Here is a 14,468-nt window from a genome sequence, read left to right on the forward strand (position 1 = left end):
TGATGTATCAATGTCATGGTTGGTGTTTAAATTGAGATTATATTTAGTTTTGTTTCATTTTTTTTCCTGTGTACCATCTTGTCTTCTCTTGCTTGTTATTTTTTTTGTTTCCATCTGTTCTTGTCAGGCCAGCCATCCCTCTGTATCTTTTCCAGTTGTTCCTCATTGTCTTTTCAGTTCACTTGTATTTCATTGTCAGTTGTTATGTTTCTTTGGTCCTGTTGTCTTTCTTAATAAGTGAGTTACTTCACATGTTTGTGATCTTGATTTTTTTTTAACTTCTGTTATTACTTTCTCCTGTCTCTAAGATTATGGTTTGCTTTTGTTTTAATGTTTCTTACACTCCTACTTTCCTTGCACTCTGGATCACCTAGTTGCCTCCAATCTGTGAATTTGACAATCAGAGCTATAACATTATTTGCCTGCACCTCTCAAACAGAACTTCCAGAAACTGGACACAAATCTGTTCGTAGTGCATGTTCACAGAACACAGCTGCTTTGTGGGTGGAGATAATTAGAGATACAGTATGCCAAGTTGGTCAGTGCCAGCATCGAGGATAGTACCAATTGCTTTTAACACAAAGGGATAAGGCAGTGAACCTTGGGTGTTAAACTTCACATCGCATCTGGTTTTCTTCCTCTTTGACACAGCAGATACAATGTCAAAAGCCGGCTAAATGCTGTATAAGTACCTCCATATTGTTACTTTACACCCTACTTTACAGAGTGAGCTGAAAAAAAAGTGCAAAATTCAGGGGAGGTAGGCAGTCTGAAAGGGACTAATGATTAATATGATGGGCCCTATTTTCCTGAACGCTGTGAATCGAGTGTAATGGCCATTGGTACTGTGCGGCAGGGGAGGGTTACAAAGGTAATTTTGGAGACCAATGGAGTCCAGTGGGCCAAAGAGTGGCCGGGATGCAACAACGGTGGGAGTTTTTATCACCGACTTCATTCACTATCAACCAAAGTGGCTTCTCTCATTTCCTTGAAATACGACACAATGACAGTCTCAAAAGAGACATATTTGTGCAGAAGAGGACGATGCACAACCTTGGCCATATGTAAGAGTGGAGCATTGTCACTGCTCTTGGCCAACGTGGCAACAGACAATGTGAGCGGGTACCCTAATTAAATACAGAATGAGCTGAGGATATCCGGTAGCAACTTCAATATGTCTGTGGACCTCAGTATCTGTCTACCTAGGCCCTAATTCACCAAAATCGCATTAGACTAACAGCCCAGCCTGTGTCGGCAGTTCGACTGTCTAGTCTGACCAAGCTGAAACATAGATTGACTCTCTCAGACCAAATCGGCACTCCACCAAGCACATGTACAAGGAGACTCTGTCTGCTGTTTCAGAACGCCCGGTTAAGTTCACAGTGGGCTCCCAGACTGGCAAAAACGCACAACAAGCCTTGTTCCTACATGAAAATCAGGATCTGCTGGCATTTGCACCCAGCAATAGATATGCTGTGTACGAAAATAACTGAAATCCTTCATTAAAATATTCTCATCATATTTACTGATAACGTCACAAGCACTACATGACCAAAACTTAAAAAAGTATGATTCTGAGAAATAATATTCTAAAAATGTGGAGCAGAAAGAAAAAACTATTCTTACTCAGATGCAGAGATATAGTTGTGTTCTTTTTTTCCATTATTAAATGCACACAATCCTCCCCTCATCATTGCATGATAAAGCAGTTTGCTGGGACCTGTATCCTCAGCATGTCTGTGCTCAGTGGCACTGACAAGATAATGTCTCAATCGAGCAGAACGCAATCAGACATTTGGAGAGCAAAACTCTGACTAAAGGGATACATGGGTTAATTGTATCGGACAGCATGTGTGATGCGTGTCTGAAAGAAAAGACACTTTGGGATAATTCACATAAAATACTGGTGATCTTCAATAAAGATGATGAGCCACACAATGAAATTATGGGAAAAAGTAGTGGAGGCTAGAATCGGGACAATAGTAAGTATCTGTAAGCAACAGTATGGTTTCATGCCTAGAAAGAGTACCACAGATGCACTATTTGCCTTGAGGATGCTCGTGGAAAAGTTCAGAGAAGGTCAGAAGGAGCTACATTGTATCTTTGTAGACCTAGAGAAAGCCTATGAGAGAGTACCAAGAGAGAAACTGTGCTAGTTCATGCGCAAGTCTGGTGTGGTGGAGAAATATGTTAGAATAGTACAGGACAAGTATGAGGACAGCAGAACAGCGGTGAGATGTGCCGTTGGTGTATCAGAAGAATTTGGAGGTGGGACTGCATCGGGGTTCCGCGCTGAGCCCCTTCCTGTTTGCGGTAGTAATGGATAGGCTGACAGACGAGACTAGATTCCCCTTGGACCATGATTTTCGCAGATGATATTGTGACATGTTCAGAGGCGAGAGAGTGAGTATGTTGGTAGAAGGGTGCTGAGGATGGAGCTGCCAGGCAAAAGAGCAAGAGGAAGACTAAGGAAAAGGTTGATGGATGTTGTGGGGGAAGACATGAGGACAGTGGGTGTTAGAGAGGAGGATGCACGAGATAGGCTTTGATGGAAAAAGATGTCATGCTGTGGCGACCTCTAACGGGACAAGCCGAAAGAAAAATAAGAAGTGGTGATCTTCAAATATTAAGAAAAACTTCTCATCTGCGTTACAGGGAGCTCACTAACTAAATTATTTGATCGATGATGATCCTTCAGTTTCATCCCTACAAATGTGAGCAAATACAATGAAGTAGATGATGGAGATGGGATGAATGCAACACAATGCAATAATCAATCGCAAGATTATTCCTAGTCTGGTTACAAGATGTCAATAAATGGAACAAAACACCAAAAGTAGACAAAAAGTAATTGTGTAACAGATCTTATTGTCTTTTGAGAGCCAGGGAAATCAACTACTATCCTAAAAACCTAATGAACTAGTAAATACTGGGGATTAAATGAATATTACATGCTGCTTCATTAATGCTAGCCAGCAGACATAATAACAGCAAAAATAATGAAGGCATACAAAGTGGATGCAGAAGGAGGCTGCTGCAAATTCTTCTTCTGTTTACTCAGCATCTGCATGCCAGAATAGGAGTCTTTTGATCAATCCTTGGATTGAGTTCTCTTCTCAGCTGTATGGCAGAAGAGCCCCAACGAGACCACCAAGTATCACGGGGGCCGACTCATTTGCAACCCAAATGAACTGAGCTAATTGTACACGTTCAGGCAGTCAGGGAAACCGCACACAGTGCGATGTTTGCAAAATCTGCAGATAATTAATCTCACTGAGTTTGTGGAACACCATTAGTGCTCCAAAAGAGGATTTGAAAACAAGCTCGGGATGAGATGGATGACGACAGCAATGGGCTGGATAGACACAGATGTTAGATTAAGCTTTTTCATGATTCTGTTGTCAGACAGCTTCTTAAAGTGTATTTTTGGTAATTTAATAAATTGGAGCATGAAATCGGTTTGGATTTGCTCCACAGTGACAGGATTACATGAAAAGCAGACTCCTAGCCATTCATGAAACAATGCAGGGAGATAATCATAATAATGTAATGATATAAGTCAGGAATGTATATATAACTAGATCAGGCCCATTTTGTATTCCATATGAGAGGTGGAAATAGAAGTAGGATTTACAAAACAATAACTACAGGATACTGTATGATGGACACTTTACAATGATCAACTCCAACATTAAGATGACTTGCACAATCTAATGAGATCAAATTTATTTATATACAACATCATTGAGCTATCTTTTAAACCAAATGATTCCATAACATTCATATTATAAAACGTGTTTCTCCCTTTTTAATTTAACACTTCTGACACACCTCTAGACAAAGTAATTACTCACATTTAAAATGCATTATGTTGAAAAAAAGCAATTGTGATATGATTGGAAAAGGATCCAACACACACTTTGCCAGGCTAGACTACCATAAATGTAAAAAAACAAAAAACAAAAACAATCCAATCATGTGCAGCTCAGCACACAATCATTCACTAGTCACTCAGCAATAGCCGGATGTGATGTGGGGGTCATGATGGGAGGGTGCATTCCTCCTAGGTATTGGAAATCAACACACAACTGTCCTCCGATCTACTCTCTACTGTGCATGTCCAACTTGTCCCTCAAACTCGAAGCATCTCACAAAAACATAAACTAAAAATGTTACTCATCCTTAGATGTATATTAGTATTTATCCTTTTCATGTAAAATATGACATACAATAAATATATTTTGAAATATGTTCATGTTTCGTTTTAGTTATCTATTTTTTATCTTTATTCAAGGTGACTAAACTAAGTTGTGGGGTAACACCCTAGCCCCCTCAGATATCAATGGTGATAATAAACACTCACTATCTGGCACATAAAGATGGTTCTGATTCTGATTTTGATTTTGATTAAAAAATGGACATTGATAGTGGAAATGGCACACGTTACTCCCTTTTATGTAAGAGTTACTGTGTTTGGGTCTTGGCCAATAACCAAACACCCAGTCGTCAGAGATCGACACTACCAGTCACAAACCTATCTATCGAGAGGACTAGATCTAAAAGGATATCCATCGTGGATAAAAAAAAACAAAAAAAAACATTCAATTGATGCAATGTAGACAACCTCTGATGGTTGAACCAAAAGAGAAGAAGCACTAATCCATCAATATCTTTAACATTGTTACTTCAGTTTACAGTGGTAGGACTGCACAATGCATAGTGTAAACTGTTCTCATATTTGTCATTAAACTACTAATTAATTGAGCACTGGTTTTTTTTCTTTGCAGTTACACTTCCACAAAGCTCCTACACTGACAGATGTCAATAGCAGCATCTATCCATTCATTTTCTGCAACACTTATCCTCACAAGGGTTGCAGGCGTGCGTGAGCCTATCCCAGTTATCATCGGGCGATAGGCGGGGTACACCCTGAAGTGGTCGGCAGCCAATCGCAGAGCACATATAAACAAACTATTTGCACTCACATTCATACCTATGGGAAATTTAGAGTCTCCAATCAACTTACCATGCATGTTTTTGGAATGTGGGAGGTAACCAGAGTACCCAGAGAAAACCAATGCAGGCACAAAGAGAATGAGCATATTTCACACAGGCGGGGCTGGAATTTGAACCCCAGTCCTAAGAACTCGTAGTCGGATATTCTAAACAGTCATCCACCATTCCTTCACAATAACAGCAAAGTCAGGCAAATTAAAGCCTTTTCAGACGACTAAATACTTCCTGACATTGACAAATAATATCACACATTGGGGCATACGGTTGAGGGAAAAGCACCATCCATGCAGTTAATCTTCTCCCTTCTGACTATCAAAAAAACAAATGACATCAGACGTAAGTAAGCAGAAAAAAAGAAGTAATTTCAGAAAGCAATAGATCTAGTCGGCACTGAACTGCAACCGCATGGCAAGCCACTTATGCTACCCCTATCACAAAAGGAGAACACACATTTAAGTCACACATGCGTTTTCTCTTTGGTTGAGACAAGAGCTTGGGTTGTTTAGAACCTGAGGCCTATCTGTGATGGAGGTACCCTCCCTGCTGAAATTGAAATGCTGTTTTACCTTGTGAACTCAACAGGTACTGTCACTCACCTACGAATTATATTTTAAGGTCAAGGATGACACACACACACGCTTTTTCAACCTCTGAGGTAATCCGTTTCGCTCCATGGGCATGAAAAGGATCCAGATGATAGTGCTCCGCAAGGGCCAACATTTCCGTTGAAATGTATCTATTGTTTTTGTTGCTGCCGTTTTCACTTTGTCTTGTTTCACTGCAGAAAATGACCTATACATAAGTGCTATACAAAAACTACATGGAGTACAGTTACTGAATGTGTACTTGGGCTGTGAGACTGTCCTGAGACAACCTGCAACCACAGTTGCCAAAGGTAAATTCACCTATCTTGCAGGGCAACATGATTAGAATCCATGAAATCAAACCAGGGATTAATGGCATCAGCAGGATGTTTATCTTACTACATGCTTTACTTTAAGGTACCAAACATCGACACTCTTACTCTCTAAAATTTTCTTCCTCCCTCTTTCAGTTTGTGTCTGATTATGAGATATGATTCTGTGAAAGCTGAAGAGCTGGGTGGACTCAAACATTTTGAATCACTATCTAGTTACACTCATCCACTTTCTTCTGCACTGCAACCTTTTTTATTTTTGCTTTCTTCTTGACTTTATTGCTTTCTTTAGCACTTTATTTCCCCCTCTCCAGTGTGCAATCATCAAAACTCCTCTCTTAGATGCCCGGCCAATAAACCAGGGCCTCCCTGAGTCCCACATACATCTCCCTTGGCGAGAACAAAGCCAATAAAAGGCTGGTTTAATTACAGCAGCTGAGTGCTGCCAACACCCAGGTACCACACCACGGGGTTGTGGGGCGCAAACATGGGCTAAATGTGGCGGGCCGTAACTGGATAAAAACTGAGATGTAACGGAGAATAACGGACCTGCTGTCACTGTTGGTGACAACGGAATCTAAATCCGCACCAGACACATTCAGTAAACTGATCCAAACTGAAGAAACCTTTTGGATAAAAGTTAAAACTACAAAGTAAAACCACTTCCTATTTAACTTTTGCAGTATGACGTGGATGATAAAAGGATTGATTCACTCTGTTGGACACATTAACTCTTTGTAAATGCCCATGTTTTGGTGTGAGCATAAAAGTTAAAAATGTCTTGAGTTGGTACGTGTCAAGACTGCTCATCTATCATTTTCCTCATTCATAACTCATCAATACACAATCTTTGCACTTTCAAGCACCAAAATCCAAAATACAGACTAGAGATATTGCAGTTGTATTTAAAACGCTCAAATCTCAAATCATCTTTACCCTTTGAAATGAATGGAAACTCTATTTATCTGCTCAAGACCCCCAAAACATTAAGCTTTTAATATGTATAATAATATACTTTATTAATCCAATATAATATAAATTAAGATACAAATAGAAGTAAAAATAATTACATTGTTTTTGTCATACTTTCTCCTGCATTGCTTATACATACAGTACATTCTCGGTTCTCGACCACAATCTGTTCCAGAAGGTGTTTCGATAAGGGATTGGTTCAAAATCCAAATCGATATTTCACATTGCAATTAATGGAAAAAGAAATAATGCTTTCCAAGCCTAAAAAATGGGCTTTTTAAAGCATTTTTAAGCTTTTTCTGATAATAAACTGCATAGTAAAAATACATGTATTCTTTATATAATGAAATAATTTAAGAAATGTTTTTTTTTTTTTTTTTTGCTTAAAATGTATGCTTTTTATGATTCTGTTGTCAGACAGCTTCTTAAAGTGTATTCCAATCCATTATTAAATGCACACAATCCTCCCCTCATCATCGCATGATAAAGCAGTTTGCTGGGACCTGTATCCTCAGCAAAGGGACCTTTTCATCAGTGCTCAGTGGCACTGACAAGATAACGTCTCAATCGAGTAATAGTAGTAGAGTAGGGTAGGCTTTGAGTACATTGCTGTATCCGTAGGGACTCGGCCCCCATCCTTGTAAACTTTTTTTTTAATTAACAAAAGTGTAGAATACTTTTAGACAAGCAATAATGAGGGGGGAAAAAAAGCAAAAACATTGTTTTTTATTTTTAGATAAAAGTAACAAAACATTAACTCGTAACTCGAGTTAACAAAATATTTTAAACAAAACAAAAATGCAGAAAAGCTAATGGAACAGAGCATTATTAAAGTTCACAATAACAAAGCAATGCAAAACTATCAACTATCAAATCTCTTCGGAGAGGTGACTTGCCCCCTGGAAGTTCTTTTCTTTTCCCAAAGTACTTATTTAGTGTCACTTCTTTGGACGCATGACTTGGGGTTAATAGTTCTCAATAGGAAGAAAAAACTGACAGTAAATGTAGCTACCGGGATACGTCTGCATACAGAGGCTGCTTTATATACAATAACAAAGCATGTCGTGGGTCAGCTGGTTGGCCCGCACGCATTATATTATTTATGAGTTTTTTCGGGGGCATTGGAGTACTGGATTTTTGTCAGAAAACAGAAGCAAAAAAAAATTTCAAAATTTTTGTTCGAAAGCAGATTTGTTCGAGAACGGGGATGTTCGAGAACCGAGTAGTCACTGTACTTGGCGACCTGGGGGCAGTATAAAACAGACATGCAAGTATATTGTAGGCTACTGGAGAATCAGTTCCACTTTTGGCCTCTCAATACAACAGTAATATTAAGTTGTTCTACATAGAGGACATACATTCGTGTACATGCCTATGAGTATTGTATCAAACATGCATGTACCATTTGAGTATGCATAAACATTGCTGAAAGTAAAAACACCACCACATAGGTGCTGTTTGCCCATAGTGTTTCACATTGTAGGGACAGAAAACTTTTGTGTAAAAAAAGGCCAAAAGGCTCATAGAAAAATGTTTTCTTTCTTTCTTTTTTTATTAAAAATACTGCATATTTTTGGATTACGTATGCTAGCGGAGACAATGTTGTTGTTTCAAATATGCAACTTGTATTTCTCATTTTATGTTTAGTTTGACAATCACCTTCAGCTGAGAGAACAGCTTGAAGTGTCTTTTTTTCTGAATATTGACTAATTGGCTGCAAAAGTACTGCTTTATGTGAAGAGAGTTGACTCACCGAGCCGACATACAATGCTCGTATCTCAAATTTGAGCACATGTCAGTGCTTGAAAAAAAAAAATCTGCTGATTGACAGCTCATATCTCAAAAAGACTGAGGTCATTTGTATCCTAAGCCCCCCACCAAACTGTATTGTAAAAAAGGGATGCTAATAAAGTGTCTTTTTATATACTTCAGCCAATCACAGGATAAGATCAAGCTGCATAGCACGAAATGAGGAAAAAGGCGATTGGTCGAGTGCAGACTTGTTTGACGAGACCAAGGAAATAAGCAACAAACAAGCTGCTAAGGAGACACTGAAAATTTTCACCACAAAAATGACAACAAAATCAATACTAATTCCATAGAGGGGAAAAAAAATTTACAAATTGTAAGTTTAGCTGTTCCTTTTGATTCAACTAAATTTGGTGGAAGCTTGGCTTCACCTCCAGTTTTCTGTCTTCAATCCCATGGTTTTACTGTATGTCCCATAAATTTGCTTCATCTCCCTATTTATAATTCTGTCACCATGCCCACAGATGGGGTATGCTACTGCCACATTCTGGTATTTTATGTCTTGCTTTACTTAGTTTCTTTGATTTTTACTCAGCACATGAAATGATTACATTGAAAACACACAGTTTGTACATATTTTTGTTTGTGTATCAAAAGGAACTCCTGGTGAAATTATGCAAAAGTGAGATACTTTTCAGACTGCTTACTACGTATTTTAAGTTTTTCTTGATCACCCAATCCTTGGATAAAATGTATTTTCCCGTGCACAAAAAACAAATGTACATTATTGTTGAGTCCGATAATGACAACTTTTTCCTTTTAAACACCTATCTTCGCAGTCAGTCCCACACAAAACTAAATAAAATCCAGAACAAGTAAATCACAAGTTAAACTAGCCATATTGGCCTACCACAACTGCAACCATATTGTTGTCAGAAAGAGATGAAGTTGGGCTAAGGAAAACAGAAAGGTTGCCTTCATGTCCATAACTGTACACGTTTTAGTGTTCATAAAAGGTCAGATGGAAGCACACAGTTGCAAATATGCTTTCACTTTGGAGTAAACAGCTGAGATTATAAAATCATGCGCAAGATCACCGAGCTGGGCATGGCGTTAAAAAAGAGAAGCACTAGAGATTTATTTGGTATCATTTGAAACACAGTACTGCATCCATTCCAGTGCACCAGAGATGTCACCATTTAAAGATAAAAGGCATTAATCAATATACAATACAATATACTTACAATGCAAGATTAAAACCAAGTGTATGCAAAGATAGTCAAGGAAAAAGTGGATGTTGGGAATTGTGTGTGTGTTTCACGTAGAGACCACTCAATTCAGAAACACTGAGGCTTTCTAAGAACAGAACGCCACACCCCATTAGGACCTCGGCTGACACGTACATACATAATACATGGAAGCTGGACCTAAAAGCACGCCACCCATTAGCAGGGATGGTATGGGCAAGGAAGACACAGGAGAAAGAAAACGAGACCTCAGACACACAATAAAATCCAACCTTGAACTGACAGTAACCTCTTTAGTCACTGATAAGATAACTGCTGCTGTGCAGTAAGCTATGTTGTTGCATGGTAATTACAATCAAAAGACTTTAGTAAATGTAAAAAATTTGCTGGCTTCGGGTTCATTGAGTGCACATTTTTTATGGTTGTTCGTGGAAGCAGTACACCAAGTGTGGTGCCCATGAAATAAGGACGTTGCTAGGTTTGGATGCTGCGGGTTGCTCAGTCCTTAAAATATAGTGCCTCAAATTGTCAAATTGGCGACAGGTTTAGGGTGGTGACAGCAATGGATTTTTTTTACCCCAAAATTTGACTTTTGATCGGCGGGGGTTGAGCAGCATTTTGTGGAAAACAATGTTTAGGGGGGCTGGACAGCAGGACAATAAACCTTCACCATGTACAAATACTACCAAATGTTTTTTTAGGGGGGCTTGACAATCTTTAGGGGGAGGGGCATCTTGAAGCACCCCTAAAACATCCATGCATCGATTTTCTTAGCCGCTTATCCCCACGAGGGCTGCAGGAGTGCTGGAGGCAATTCCAGCTGTCATCGGGCAAGAGTTGGGATACAACCTGAATTGTTTGCCAGCCAATCGCAGGGCACAGAGAAACAAACAAGAATTCCCACTCACAATTACCCCTAAGGGAAATGTATAGTCTTAATGCATGTTTTTAGGGATGTGGGAGGAAACCGAAGTGCCCAGAGAAAACCCACGGAGGCACGGGGAGAACAAGCAAACTCCACACAGGCGGGGCTAAGATTTGATCCTTGGTCCTCAGGGCTGTGATGCCAACGCTCTACAGCTGCCTAACTGTGTCCAGGTGTTCCTCCTCCTTGTCTTGTCAGTTTTGGTGTATTTAGTTTCCTGGTTGATTTCTGTCCTTGTCAGTTCATTGTCACTGTCTGTGTCACTTGTCGTAGTCATCTAGAGTTTCATTAATCATGTCTGGTTTACAGTTTTAGGTTTATTCAAGTGTTTATTTGATTATCAGTTTTGGGTCTTTGTTTAGTCCACCATCCTTATTTCCCTTTTATTTGAAATTTGGAATCAATAAACATAATTTTTGAGACTGCACTTGGGTCTTCCATGTTTTGCCTTGCCTTCCTTCTCTTCAACAAAAAAAAAGTTGTCATTACATTTTAAAAAATGTGACAGATTAGCTGTGTTGGCAATGTTACTTTGAGAATGTAGTTGGTTACAATTACAAGTTACGCTGTTGAAAATGTAATAGTCGTGTTACTATTTCAATTACTTTGTCAAAGTAACACAACTTTTTACATCTGATTACATATTGAATTACTGCATTAACTGGACAATTTAATGTTTCCTCTAAAAAACAATGAGTATTGATAAACATCCATCCATTATCCAAGCTGATTATCCTCACAAGGGTCATGGGTGGGCTAGAGCCTATCCCAGCTATCTTCAAGCAGGAGGTCGGGCAAACATCGTGAATTGACTGCCAATCAATCGCAGAGCACATGTACTAAAACCATCTCTCCATCCATTTTCTGAGTCGCTTATCCTCACAAGGGCCCGTCCCAGCTATCATCAAGCAGGAGGCGGGGTACACCCTGACCTGGTTGCTAACCCAATCGCAGGGTATATGGAGACAGACAACAGTCACACTTACAATTACCCCTCGGGGCAATTTAGAGTCTCCAGTTAGTGGGAGGAAACCGGAGAGCCCCGAAAAAAACTCATGCAGGCGCGGAGAGAACATGCAAACCCTACACAGGCAGAGACAAGATTTGAACCCTGGTCCTCAGAACTGTCAGGCCAAAGCTCTAACTAACCAGGTAATCCACTGTGCCGTCAAGAATTAAAACCATTCATTATTATTTTGAAATTAACCCCATTTTTGTTCTTTACTCAAATATAAAAACTAACATTGATAACAAAACGTGATGAACTGTAAATAGATACCATGATGACCTCATGACAAATGTGCGCGATTTAGAGAAAATCGCTTCTTATGACAACCCAGATTAATAAATGTTTAACAAAAATGGCCAATCTTATATAATTGAAACTGTTCAAAATCAATTATCTTTTATGTTCAAAACTGTATAAATGTAATATTTTCAAAATCTGACAAACTAATAGATTCCACCTCGTTCCCGTGTTTCAATGTCATATTTGGAAAAATATGTCACATTTGAGACTATGCACAATGGCTGTACATATAATATGAATCTATCTATGGAAAGAATAAAAGCATGTGCATGTAAATATAGACTTTCACTTCACTGAAGCCAAAAGTGACGGCTTTAGAAGGCGGAAGTGATGTGGGGGATGGGGAAGAGTTTTTGCAGCTATTTTTCAAATGTGAATAAAATTATAACCATGAAAATTTCCAAAAGCCACTGCAATTAATGAAATAATTTCACCCAGTAATGATATGGATTACATTGTGATACATTCATCATCATGTCATTAAAGTAAATAATCGTGCTTCATGTACTTGGTTACTAGACCCGGGTGGTCTTCGTCATGGACACCCTTTCCGGGCGCAAATTCCTGTGCGACACTGTCACCCAGAGGAGCGTCCTGACCGTGACTGTGGATGCCGCCGCTAGCGGAACTCAGGGGCCACCCCTACTGTCCACTAATGGCTCCCCTATCCGCACGTATGGCATAAAGACTGTGGACTTCTGTTTCGGGGGTAGATGCTTTACATGGGACTTTGTCACTGCCGATGTCTCGTTCTCTCTCCTCGGCGCTGAGTTTTTTTTGTGCCCACGGGCTGCTGGTGGACGTGAAGAAGGGCCATCTGGTGGACACACTGACTTTCTCCTCAGTTGCCTATGTCCGCAACGAGGCAACTTATGGTGACCTCTCCAGTTCACTTTCAGATGGCACCAAGTATCAGTTCCACCTTGATGAGTTCCCCAGCTTGACACAGCCTCCTTTCTCCTCTCCCGCTACTAAACGTGGGGTCGAGCACCACTTCGAGACCAAGGGCTCCCTGATTCACGCGAGAGACTGACGGCTCAATAGCGAGAAGCTAGCAGACGCAAAGTCCGAGTTTGCCAACATGGACCGCCTGGGCATCGTCCGTCGCCCGGATAGCCCGTGGGCATCGCCGCTACACTTCATCCCTAGACCAAATAATCGTGCTTCATGTACTTGGTTACTCCCCATCATTGGTAATTCAATACATGGAAACACATTTTGTTACTGCTCATTGCAAATGGGTTCTTTATCCTCAACTGCTAGCAACTGTTTTTCTTGAGAAGTTGATCATGGGAGTGTGAAAACCTGATATCTGATCAAACAATTAAAATTCTTCATTCTGCTACATGAGATGATGGCCATTGATCTGTGTTTCCAAACAAAGAATGTCCGTTCAAGTCTTCCAGTTGTTGAGGGTTCTGGTCATGTAGTGCGGCCGAGACCCAAAGCAATCCAGTAAATTACTGTATTATTAATTTTAGGGTTTGGGGGCAAGACCACAAACTGGGGATTAAAAATAAAATGAAAGAAAAGAGTGATCTTGGTACTCTAAGCCCCTTCCACGGCCTCTATAAAGCACTCTGTCATGGCCGTCTTGCGAGAATGACCAGCGGCCTCTCTGTGAGTGAAAGAAGCATTTAACAGGCTAATCATAACATGCTCCAATGCATTGAAGCCAGATGTAGCTCCTCTTGACACACCACACAAGCAGTCTTTTATCTAGCTATCATTTGGCATGTTCAGGTGCTTAAACGTCTGTCAATTACCACCAAAGCCATAGCAATTCGTTTAAAAGCCATAGTCAAATCCGGATCAACAATATGCAGTGAAGGAAACAAAAGCCAAACAATTTAGGTCCAGGTATGATTTTCCAGGTATTACTCTGCATAGCTTTAGACTGTTTTTAAATTACAGAAACTACATTGATGTGGTTTCAGATATTTAATAGTGGATGCATTTTTTTTTAATTATTTATTTAGTGACTTGTGCAGGATGCTTGTCAGCACGATCCTCTGTGAAACTAGAACGAAAACACAAAAGTCATGCATTTGTGTGTGTGGGAGGATGAGAGTGTTCGGCTCTGCAGTGTATACTTGTTTCCTGGGCTGAACTACACTAGTCCTCAACTCCCTCATGTTCTCCCCTCACCAAGCACAGCCCAGCGCGCGCACGTGCACGCACGCACGTTGCAGCAGTGGTGCGCTGGAGCGTGCACGCACCAGCAGGCATGCGCGCCATACTTCGCATCGTGTCGTGAGCACAACCCACAAATTGGTTACTATTTGAACCTGGAGGTTGTGATACATTCACGCACACGTTTCCAAGCACCGTCCT

At 40.1% G+C, this 14,468-nt stretch overlaps 1 protein-coding gene across 3 annotated transcripts in view; it reads right to left on the reverse strand.

The window, feature by feature from the left end:
* Positions 1-14,468, reverse strand: part of rims2a (regulating synaptic membrane exocytosis 2a) — a 198,934-nt gene that overhangs the window by 111,355 nt on the left and 73,111 nt on the right. The gene's annotated exons all lie outside the window — the stretch shown is intronic.

Source organism: Syngnathoides biaculeatus, chromosome 5 (genome assembly GCF_019802595.1).
Source record: "Syngnathoides biaculeatus isolate LvHL_M chromosome 5, ASM1980259v1, whole genome shotgun sequence".
NCBI classification, from domain to species: Eukaryota; Metazoa; Chordata; class Actinopteri; order Syngnathiformes; family Syngnathidae; genus Syngnathoides; species Syngnathoides biaculeatus.